This window comes from Eupeodes corollae, chromosome 1 (assembly GCF_945859685.1).
Source record: "Eupeodes corollae chromosome 1, idEupCoro1.1, whole genome shotgun sequence".
Lineage (NCBI taxonomy): Eukaryota > Metazoa > Arthropoda > Insecta > Diptera > Syrphidae > Eupeodes > Eupeodes corollae.
The window spans coordinates 287724381-287737425 of record NC_079147.1 but is presented as its reverse complement, the minus strand read 5'-3'; positions in this window follow the sequence as shown (position 1 = coordinate 287737425).

The following is a 13045-nucleotide window of genomic DNA, read 5'->3' as shown; positions in this document are numbered from 1 at the left end:
TAATCAAGTAAATACCGAACAACCGACAAGGACGCATGGCACTGCTCACACCACCCGCTACTGATCATCATTTAACACTAATTAAAATTATAATGTTAGCCTCAGATATAATATTAAAAAAACTTATATTTTAAAACTTAACTAAATACCTAAGCAGAGCCCCTTCTGTCCTCGCAAATTCTTATCAATGTCATACCTCGTTTCTCAAAATTGTACAAAATAATCATATATTGAGCATATAATAAACAGCACTATCATGTAAATACAATATATAATTCATCGTGTATAGCTAAAGTAAATGTTTTCAAACTACAAAAATTATAAATAAAGTATTTATTAATAACAAAACTATTTTGTTTTAGAATTATTATTTCTGTAATGGGTGAAAATCCTTTCAGAAGCTAAAAAACATGTGGACTCTTTTTATCCTCGTTTTGCGTTCCTTGGGCCATTAAACATTATTCTCATGACATTATTTTGTCAGAAATAATACTGCAACGTTAGGCAGAAAGAACTTAAGTCGGAAACTTGTCGAACAGATTCTATGTACTTAAAACGTTAATGTCTTAATGTCTTTAGTCTAAATTAATTTGATATTGAACAAGTGCTCTACACAAACTTAAAAAAAAAAAAAAACAAAATGCAATTTTTTTATTTCAAGACAATAATATCAAAATTGATCACATACCCTTTATTAAACGTATTGGCAAATTTCAATTATCAATATTGATAGTTGATCTTTTTGATAAGGGTGGACACAACATTAGCCTGAGTTATAAAAACGAAATATTACATGAGCTATTCGGGGAATACAGTTTGCATAATTTGATTCAGGGCAAATTTTGGGACCGTTTAAATTGGTGGAAAATAAATAAAAATTGACTTTAAGTCTAAAACAATGGCAGCTCTTAAGCCATAAATTACACTTTTTTAAAAAGCCAATTTTAATAAATTAAAAAATGGTTGTTTCAATCAATAGTTTTTTTTAAATAATTGACTTTAAAACCGAAATGTTATTTTTCTCATGATTATAAATACCAATAAAGAATTTATTGATGCAGAGAACTACTCTAATTGTTTCTTTATCAATATTTAACAATTTTAAAGCATATATTTCCCAAAATAAAAGTCTTCAAAAAAGGTTGGGGTCCATTTCAAAATGCTGTAAATAAGGCTTAAAATTAAAAACAGAATTTTGAAAACAGAATACTTTTTTAAGAAACCTTTATGCTAATTTTTTATTAGCATAATGTTCTAATATACTCCCTTGAACAATGTACTATGATAATTTATAAGTCCCTGAAATAATAAAAACAAAAATAATATATGTATATAAATGGTATCTTCTTCTTATTTTCTCATTTTTTCTTCTTGTTAATTATCTGGATCTCTCTCACATTTGCACATGAATTGTTCCTCCCATTATCAACAATTGCATGAATAATTTCACCAAACTAATTGATCTGTCGAAACTTCCAGTATTACACAGTATTACTAGCGGACCCGACAGACGTTGTCCTGTCTATACGTCTTTAATTTGAAAATTTCAAACTTTTTTTTAATAAGCTAAAACATTCTGGACCATTTTGATAAAAATTATTATTCAAATGTTATGACAATATCTAACGTCATTACATGTAAATTTATTACAATTAGACTAATCGATAGCGTGTGAGTATGTGTAATGAAATCTTCAACTTGTTTAAATTAAAGGTAAAAAAGCTTACACTCAAACCATTTTATTTAAAAAATATATTTTTTTATTTACAAAAACTTAATTTATCGTAATGCCATTGGATGTACAATACTTTTGTTAAACCCTGAGGTGTATAAAAAAATAAATTCGATGGTTTTCCAACTCTGGAACACGCAACATATAATTGGCCGTGAGAAAAACATGGATTTTCTAAATCTAAGCCACAAATTGTCATTGTTTGGCCTTGTGACTTATTTATAGTTATAGCATATGCCAAGCGGATTGGAAATTGTAAACGTTTGAATGGTATAGGCGAATCTGAAGGAATCATTGGGATCCGTGGCAAAAGTACAACTTCACCTTGAAATTTTCCACTCAAAATAGTGGCTTCAAGAATGTTGCCCATGATTTTTTTTACAACTTATCGCGTGGCATTACACAATTTTGGGGCATTTAAATTTCGAAGCAAAATTATAGGGGAGCCAATTTTCAGTCGCAAATTATGTGGTGGCATTCCAGGTAAATCTAGTGAATTTAGAAACTCTACAGGATAGTTGACAACTTCGTCAGGATCAACAACAGTGTCAATCGATTTAAATGTAATTTCATCACCAGGCAATGACTGTTGTATTTTAAAATTGATGGCGTCAACATCTAAATTTTTTGCGGCTAAAATAGCTCGCTCTCGCAGCCATTCGTGATTAGTATAATTATGCCTTAAATCTGGAAAGATACTTGTTATTAACTCATCTTTGGTAGCCACCATGTTGCAAAAATTCTCTGGAAGTCGAATACCTATGTTGTGTATCTTCATACAATTGAATTTTACCGTTGCCAATGTCTAACAATTGTTCAGAGAATCCTGACGCTAATGGATCATTTTGAAGTCGAACGCACTTATTAATAGTAAGGCATAATTTAGTGACACTTGGCCATAGATAAGATTCTTTCAAACATGCGCTTATTTCGTCTTCATATTTCGCGCGTGGAATGACTGGTAATGTTTGTCTGAAATCATTAGACAGCTGCAGTAAAACACCACCGAAAAGCCGAGCATTATTTTTGATATCTTTCAAGGACCTGTCGAGAGCTTCAAGCAAATGCTTGTGGGCCATTGTACATTCATCGCAATTAAAATTTTAAATGTTCTTAAAAATGCAGCCATGCCTGAATGCTTCTTTATGTTACACATTGCCTTGGGTTTTGTATGAACGTTCAAACGTAATTTAAGTCCTGAATGCGCAGTCCGTCCACCATCAAGTAACGTTGCTGCAATGCCTGATGAAGCAATGGCCAATGCAATATGATTTTGTGATCGAATCTGCGCAAGTATCAGTGCGATAAGAAATGTTTTACCAGTGCCACCTGGAGCGTCTAAAAAAAGAATCCACCTTGTTGTGCTGCATTTGAAACGATAATTTGATCATATACATTTCGTTCTTCAACAGTAAGCAATTGTTCATTTTCTGCAACAAAATTAGCCAAAGAAGTCTTATCGAACTGGTGTTCACGTTGAACATCGCTGTTGATAATGTCTACTGCTGGGCGATTCGGCGCTGGCATTCCAAAATGGATGAGCGGCATGCTTGAAATAAGAATACAAATAAGAGATGAGCTCAGTGCTGCATCTGCAAGTGTGAGATCCAAATGGTTATCATCCTCCAATAAATGTAACTGACGACACGCATCGAAGAAAGAGTCGTATGAAGTACCATTGACTTTTCGCGAATATTGGAAGGACGTCGGTCCAGAGACGTTAACCAGTAATAAACGCAAAAAAAAACATTCGCGTTGCTTAGGATGAACTGTATATAATCGACCTAAAGTTTTTGTCATAAATATATCAGCGAATCCTGGTACTGGAATGCCTCGTTTCCGCGGTTCCCAATTTTTTGATTGTTTATTTTATGTAAAAAATTTAGGAATATCAGTGTACATCAACGTCCTTGCGAATTGACCAACAGCATCTTGTCGACTAAAAAGGTTAAAAAATTGAGTAAGAGTTGTTTTTGGAGCCGTCAAAGCCTGTTGTAGTGCAGTTTCTTCTGTAAAGTAAACACGCTGTCCGTTTTCAAGGTGCACAGGCAAATGTATAACAGCAGGATCCCTTTCAAGTATAGGGAACGTAAAAATGCTTCAAATAGTTTCGTTGCTACTTATGTATCGACCCATTTGATAACGTGTTATTTCGTCATTGTCGTTAACATTTTGAACAGCAAATAATATAGCTTTATCACTACCCTTGTGAACATACGAACAAATGTATTTGATAGACTTCACCGAACTACATAGTTCAACGTTTATGTGCGCTTTGTAGGTTTAGCACAGCAATGGCGAATATGGAACTACCCAGAGATTATCAATATCTAATCTCACACCATTTGACAGACGCAATTCATATGATTGACCACCATTGTCTACGTCTCTACGTTGATAAGATGGATAACCGTCCATATTGGTGATAGTATCAGTTTCACATGGTTTTGGAAAACGTTTTGTACATTTTACATTATCCATACATGGCGACATCATGTTTAGAGTGCCACATGGACCATGGATCATATTTGTAGTGACAATGTTAAACAATTCTGGATCAACATTCGGATCTGGAATTTCCGCTGAAATAATTTTGTCGATTTCTTCTGCGCGTATTTTATCCACCAACCAAATAAAAATATGCGCTTGAGGTAAACCTCTTTTTTGCCATTTAACAGAGTAAAGCCAACAACGCGTTTCACCAAATACCGAGTAATGTGTAATCAAATTCATCATAGATTTTAATTTTTGTTTAAAGATACGTGCAGTGACATCATGACGATGCATCGATGTTTGACCTGGCAACAGTAAACTTTTGATTTCATCCCAGTTTGGATTACACGTAAATGTAATAAAAAGATCAGGTCGGCTGTATGCACGTACGTAAGTCATGGCATCTTGAATATATTACTGCATATGACGCGGGCTACCAGTGTATGATGATGGGAGAATATATGCGGTACCAATATTTTTGATGTCATTCGTTGCATCTACGTTGCCGATTACGGCGTCACGTAACTCCGCAGCACGAAATTTTGCTTGATTAAATTTTATGTATCGCAATCTCTCACTTTCGATAAAATCAACAACTACTAATAAATTAAAAATTAATTAAAAAAACACTGTAAAGCGGATAAAATTGTGAATGTAAACCTTTCTCAGATCCCCTTGAACACACACAAAAAATTTTATCAAAATCGGTCCAGTCGTTTAAGAGAAGTTCAGTGACATACACACTCACAGAAGAATTATATATGTATATTAAGATGAGAAACAATATTTTCGCAATACAGCATTTTGAATCACAATATTTTAAATGTACAGTATTTTGAAATACAGCATATTAACCATACAGAATTATGACCATACAGTACCATATAGAATTTTGAACATGCAGTATTTCAAAATACGGAATTTTGACCCGCTCTCCTTCAAAATCAATACAAGACGAAATATATTGTGCAACTATTGACTTACATACGTGAAGCAATTACTATACTATCGATATCTCATGTTATCGATTGATGACAATTGATCTAAGTTGTTGGAAGCAGCTACCTACTAAGTTGCTTTGAACCACTGTTTGGAATTCTTGACTACAGCTAATGTCAAACAATTGGATCTGGTTATTTCTTTTATGAATATATATTGCCTTAAATAATAATGAGGATTTATCTTCACTTTAAAAAAGCATTTTTAGAAATAAAACTTTTTTTTTGAATAATGCGAACAAAATTTTATAAAAAATACTTGTATATTGACATTTATAAGTAAAATTTTATTGCGTTAAAAAAATTGATTTTCATTATAATTGTTTGACAACATTTCCATGATTAATCTGATATTAATTTTGTATTTCAAAATAAGGTCTCAGTATCGGATGTCTGAAAATACACATGTGTTGTACCATCGTAAATGTTGTCAATTTTGTCAATTGTGAATGTGCTCATGACAACTGTTTTTTTTTTATGAAAAAGGACCTATATTTTATTATTTTATTTTATAGTACCTTTTTTTTTGATAACATTGACAGAGAAAAATTCTCAATTCTGAACATAATTTTTTTTAATTGAAAATATAATAATTCGAAAATTGTAGTCGCCAAAATTATCTTTCATAACTTGCTTCACCTAATTCATTCCACTGCCACTGCGTCAGTTTTTAAGATTATAGATTTTCTGCCGGTAGAATAAATCAATTATTTATTTCTTAACTAAACTTGTGGGAACGCGCGCTGGTCCTAACCAAAATTTAAGATCTAATCTGTTTGATGTATTAACAATTTTTATTTTTCAATTTGCCTTATTTTGTTTTTTTTTTTTTTTTATAAAAAATAAAAGTAAGTACATAAATCATCTTCGTCTGTCAAATGCATATGAGAAATTGACTGTTACGCTGATACTAGTTTCAACAACAAAAAAGAATACCAATGGAAACCATATTTCTGTTAATACCTTCATTTACCAATTAAATCCTGACTAAACTCGGATTTTTAAGTCACATTTTATTAATTTAAACTGTTATGTATTGCTTTTAGTTTTGTATGACTTATGAACGTGAACTGATGCTCTTTGAACAACTAGTTGCTCGAAGTTGCTACAAACTACCGGAAACAGTGAGTAGCTAGGCTGGCTTCGATCCTTCGATGCCCATTTTTTGGAATTCAAAATTTTTGGCATTTTTATTGGCATGACAAACGTAAGTTCGACGTTCCCATATTTTTTTTAAAGAAAAAATTTCTGAAAATCGAAATTGCTCTCTGGCTGAGCACAGAAAGCTGTTAAAAGATCTCCAAGCCCCTTTTAAAAAATTTAAGTTGCCGGCAACTCAATATGTTAAAGCAACTTTACATGGGTAAGATAACTTAACCAAATCTTCCAAAGAATTACAGGCTTTTTTGGCTCATTGTTATGTAATTAGTAAGTTATTAAAGATTATAAGAACGGTGACCATATACTCTGAAACATTTTCAGACCTTACTAACAAATTTAAAATGTATTTTCATATATTACTTCTGGTTTTGGTATTAAAAATATTATCAACGAATATATATTTACAAGGCAAGTTTAATTAGACCCTCCTCAATCTATACAGCTTGGAATTTTAATTTTAAATGGTAGGTGTTTACTTTCATTTTTCAAAATAAGACAAATTGCAAGAACACTCAAGTCTGGCAGTGAAATGATATTTATATTACCAGGATTAACGCTGGATTAAATTTAGTTTTACTTTTAGTTTTAGTTGACTCTTTATTTCATTAGATAATAAATAAAAATTTTTACATATTCAATTTAGACATATAATAAAAAACTAACTTAAGTCTATATGGTTTGGCCTATGACCATCTACCAGACTGACATTTTTGAGTTTAAATACAATATTATAGCAAAAAAAATCTAAAAATAAAAATCTTCATTTATTATACAATGCCTATAACGAAGAGCAGCGACAGTATAATTATATAAGGCATTCCATCCGACATTCCCGTTCAGTATGGCAATAAGCTCAGCTTTATTAAGGCTTTTTTTCTAAAATATCTCACCCTAAACTCTTTTATGAATTGACAGATCGCAATAAATGATGATGAATGTCTTCTCGTATTTATATCCAGATTGCAAAGACTGCAAAGTAAAGGTAAATCTGGGCGATGAGGCAAGAAGTTAAGTTTAAGTTGTTCTTCTCTCGCTTTAAAAATAGTGCTAATTTTATTTAATGGCATGGTGTTAAGAAGAAGGTATGTATTATTACCAAGGCAGAAGTTTAACGGTTATAATAACATCTAAAAAGCGACGAACGGCCATTCCATCGCCATATGTCCTGCCGCCATAATTGAACACTTCAGTATAATTTTGGGCATTCTTGCATCATTCATTTGTAACACTTTGAAAATATAGTTGAGATGCATGCTAAGAGTTTCCAATATCAGCAGCACTGTTTCCAGATACAGCATATAGTTTGGGTTATTTTTTGGAAGCCGGACGATTCTTTTAATAAAGTATCGGAGAAACTTTTTGATTGCTTCAAAAGAACAGTAACCCCAAACCTGAGCTCCATACAGTAAAAACGATTCAGCTGTGGAGCGAAAAAGTTTGTGTTTTGTACTATGGTCAATGCAGTCACTTTTGAAGCAGCGTTCCCACAGTGTTGAAATTGCACGTTTTGCCTCCGTTAGTTTCAGTTCTAGATGTTTTTTCATATTTAGATTCGAAGTAAATAGAACTCCCAGATATTTCATCTCTCGAACAATTTCGCCAGCTTCGTTATGGAATGTCCACTTTTCGTTTATTGTAGTCCTGCCGCCACCCGCTTTAAATATCATTATCTTGGACTTTGATAGATTTATGTCAAGATTCCAGCGATTACAATAGCCGTTTAGCTTATTCATCATAATTTGCAGTCCAAAGACCATCTGTGCAAAGAAGACTATGTCGTCTACATGCAAAAGTGGCATGGTAATTCCCCCAAACACAACAACATTTCCGTGCGAAACTCTGCCGAGACAGACGTTCCATCCCATGTATATGCGGTATTCATTGTGTAAAAGGCTTTCCAAGTGTTCATTGTTTTACTCGACAGTCCCATGACATACAGATCATAGAAAAGCGCTTCACGAACGATGCTGATCGAAAGTCAACAAAGAATATATATAGTTTTTTTGTTGTACAGTGAGAATAGAGAACATACTTGGGTTTTCTACAAGTGTTCAGCAATTTTTTATTTTTCTGATATCATGAAACCTTTTCACAAACTCTTTTGACAGTGCTGTTAAGTGATTCAATATTGTTGAGCAGTTTTCTTCAGATATGTTGATGAGGTTCTTTGTAGCCATTACTAATGTTGGAAAATTTTGTAGCTGATTACTTCTTATTTTTTCATGAAAAATAGTAAGCTTTTCTTCAAAAGCAAATATTTTGCTTGCCATCTGCGAAGTTATGTTATTTTGTCCTTGTGAATTTCGACAGTGATGGATTGACGCAGCCATTTGTACTGTACATACACAGATGATTTGTTTATATTAATATTTTGCTCTAGAAATTTTGAAATTGTATCAATATCTTGTAAGCAATATTGCAATAATTGTAAGCAATATCTAACAAAGCTTGAGCATTGAGATTTTGCTGAAATATCAGTGCTGGAACCGCAAGCCAAGCTAAAAAACATACAGTTCCTTAAGTTTTCTATTAAATTGTCACGAATATATTTGGAAATGTCTTCAATACGTCTCACACATCAGACAGCTGTAGATTTTTTATTTCAAATAATATTTGTTTTTTGTTGCCAAACTTATCAAACAGTATAATCGACAGCACCTACGAAACATTCTTTGACAATTTCTGCATCGGTGAACGGTTTGATGTGTTTACCAAGAGTATAGCAAATTTCGATTAAATAAGATTTCTTAGTTACCACAGACTCTTGAGATAAAGCCACAGACATCATATTTTGTTGTTGTTGTAATGACCTCTTTAATTAGTTAATTTCTCACTTCTTAATAAGTTTCGGTGATTAAAATGACGAGCAATATTAATTTTTTTAAAAATAACTTTTTCATGGTATATTTAACAGCCGTGTTGTTTTTGTTTGGCACAGAAAAATATTCTGTTTCCCATTAGACTTGATATGATCTCTTTGCATCAGATAGATATTTTATTTTAGTTTCGAAGAAATTCCTGCCATTATTCTTTATTTACACAAATTAAAATTAAAAGTTCACTGCAACCGCACTAAGTAAAATTCAAAATGTAACCTAATCATCAAAACGAGGTATGTCGGCAAAGTTCTTTCCTTGCCTTAATGCCTGGAAATTTGAATAAAATGATTCCAATTCAATTTCGCAATGGCAAGAAAAGTAAGGTATTCTCAGCGACATTTGTTTTTCATTTAGTTGTGCAAACTATTCCTGGCGTTGAAAAAGTCGAGTGACACAATGTCCACTTTTCCACTTCCGTTCGTTCTAGTGTTGCTTCCGTTTTTAAAATATCAAAAGGATATATTTTTTTCACGTTTTTCTGCAGTCACTCGATATTTTAAGAATTTATTAAACCACGGTGCGAGCCAACTTTTATAAGGTTGAGCAGGTTGGGTATAGCTGATCTAGAAAGTCATCTGTGATTAAAGGAACTGCGTATAGTACCAATGGTGATATTATCGTTTTTTGAAGTGATCGCGTAGATTTTGCGCTTGTTATCCTAGAGCAATGATAATCGTGTTTCCATTTAAAGTTTTCACAGCCTTCCAGAATTCGGCATAGCTTCGGGTGCGATTGATAACCGATACCGTCTCTTGCTCAAAGGCAGATTTTTTTATGAAATCACTGACAATATTTTTCCACAATCCAGATACAAAACAATAGTCTATTATAGAGCTAGCTTTACCTCTTATAAATGTAAGCTCGACCTCTGAATCTCCTGTGCAGCTACCATTCAACACATGACTACAATATCCATCTAAAAAATCCAAGATTTGTTCGCGTTTTTGATCACATATAATATCTTTTGATTTTCGATTGATGTTATAAACAGGCCACTGTTTAGTGTGTACAGAAGAAGTTGTTTTCAATCCAATCCTGCCATTAAAGTCATCAATAAGCATGAAGTTAGTAGATTTGACATCTTGCAGATTCTCGCTTACTTTCTCGAAGTCGGATTGCCAGTTACTTTAATTTATAAATTGGGACTATGCACACTGTATCGCTCCTAAATTTAACATCTATCACGTAAGAATTAACTGCTCTTCTGAAACCATAAAATATACCTCCGCTGCCTCGACCATAGTAAGCTGTCCTGATTGCGTTTACTCATCTTAATTCATTATTATTATTTGAAGCTACAAGAATCATTGAGTTCTATTTTTTTTCCAAATGTCCGGTTGTACCTTAAAAAAAATGTAACTACCGAAATTAAAAAGACAACTTGAATTTGTTTCTACATAAATCTTTATTAAATTCTTTGTTATTAGGTTTTCTTAATTTTGTCATATCGTAATATGTTTAAATAAGTTGTTTGTTTTGCCTTATTGTTTTTTATTTATATAATTATTGTTTATATTTCATTTTTTATTAAATATATATGTATTTTAAATAAATTATTATGATGAAAAAATCGCAAAATAGTAGCGTATAACTCATCTTTTGTTTTTAATATTTTAATTAATTTACTTTCTTTATTAATTGGTCAAAATAATTTACGCAATATAATATTTTCTTGTAATGTAAATGTATTTGTTTTTTTTTTTGTGTATTATGTATTTTTATATAGATTTTTAACATAGACGTACTTTATTTTATTTTTGTTTTGTTCAAAGATGTGTTTATTCAAGGTAAAGTTACATTAAGGTAATGATATTAGAGTTTATTTATGTATAGTTGTACGAATAGTTTAAGTTAAGATTTTTTGTTGTTACTTAAAAACACTAAATTATTAGTTTTTGTATGAAATAAAGAAGAATTGAGAAAAAATATAAATAATTATTTTATACATAGAAAATAAGAATGAATATATTTATGAATTTGAATAAATAATTCATTAACATAGGATTTAAATTATTTGACTTAGAATTAGTAGCACAGATAAGATTAAGTATTTAAATTATTTAATATTTTTTTGTTTTTGTTTATTTTGATAGAACAATTTATTTTTGTTTTGTATTGATTTTGAAGTGAAAGAAGAATTTGAAAATGAAGCAAGAGATTAATATTCATATTTTCTTTAATTTATATGAATGTGTGCCATTAATAAATTATTTATTATTTTTATGGTTTGTATTTCTTTATTTTCACATTCATTTTGCATGTTTTGTTTATATTATATCCTTTATTTTGCTTTCGTATAAAATACACCAAACATTTATTGATACATATTTTTATAAGTTATTTGTTTATATAAATTTGGTTGAAAATTGTTTTATTTTTTCTGTTTTTATTTTGTAAACCTTGTGTGTTGGTATACAAAAAATAGGTGAGCGATAGTATTTGTTGTTCTGTTTAATGTATTTTATTTTTTGTTTGTGATCTAAAATTGTTAATTTAGTAAAATCTTATATAACTAATTATTGTTACCATTGTGGATGTGTATGTATTTAAGAAGTGAGAGAAGTACAGTTTGCAGCATTTTATTTTTTTTTAAACAATGACAACAAAAAATAAATTGCTAAATAAAAGTAAATCTAAGCTTAAAGTTTAAAGTTTACTTAATTTTAAAAATCAACGAACATTTATTAAAGTGGATAAATATGTGTTGGCTTTATCGAGGTCATTTTAAAGTTCAATACATGAGAAACAATTTTTAACAAACTCCTTGATACGTTAGTGTTTTAGGCTTTAATTCCTTTTTTTAATTTAACTATTTCCATACCAATAATAATTAAAATAACTCAATAAAGAAAACTAACGTAAGGAAAATGATATACAAGGTCATTCCATTGTTTACCACCTGTTAAATTTTAGCTGATCCGATAATGGATCGCTTAGAAATAGAAAAACGTTTAAAAATTATTTAAGAGTACTACAAAAGATGTTTAAATGGTAGACAGGTGCATTCAAGAGGACAAAAGCGTACACAGGTTTTTCTCAAAACCCACCACTGTCTATCAACTCCTACCCTCACCTCCCCGCGGTGAACATCGAGTGCCTAGTTCCCTAACTGGATATTGGGTTCTAACCCCAGTGGAAAGTTTTTGGGGCAGCAAACGGGAGGGGAACACCTCTCGAGATGAAATCAACGGTGGCGTCTAAAGTGCCAGTAAGGTTTAACTACTTAGTGAACACCTTATAATGCTTTTACGACTTATTCGGAGCCCAGGCCTATAAGGAGCGGTTTATCCGGCTCCCGGTCCTTGGAGTTATACTTAGGATCTGGCCCTCCAGATTGGCGGCTGTGCCGTCGGGATGACTTTCTGACCACGTAAAAAAATATATTAGTTGCAAAGCACCAACAAGCCTCGGATACGGTCGGATTTACTAAAGACAACTCATGCAAACGAAATAAGGACAACGAACTTCGGATCTGTACGTGGAATGTTAGGTGACTTAACAGACCACGTGCAGCCGAACAATTAGCGGAAGCCCTAAACTGCTACAAGGCAGATATTACCACCATCCAAGAAGTGCGATGGGATGGACCATGCAATCTCAAGCTAAATGACTGCCAAGATTACCAAGAACAAAGACAGCGTCTATTTGGGTGTGGATTTGTTGTTGGAACTAGACTCATGTAAAAAGTCTTGAGTTTCAACAGTGTGAGCGAGAGCATCACGACAATCCGCATGCCCCAAAAGATGAATACACCAAAGACATATTCTTCGAGCTCTTGGACA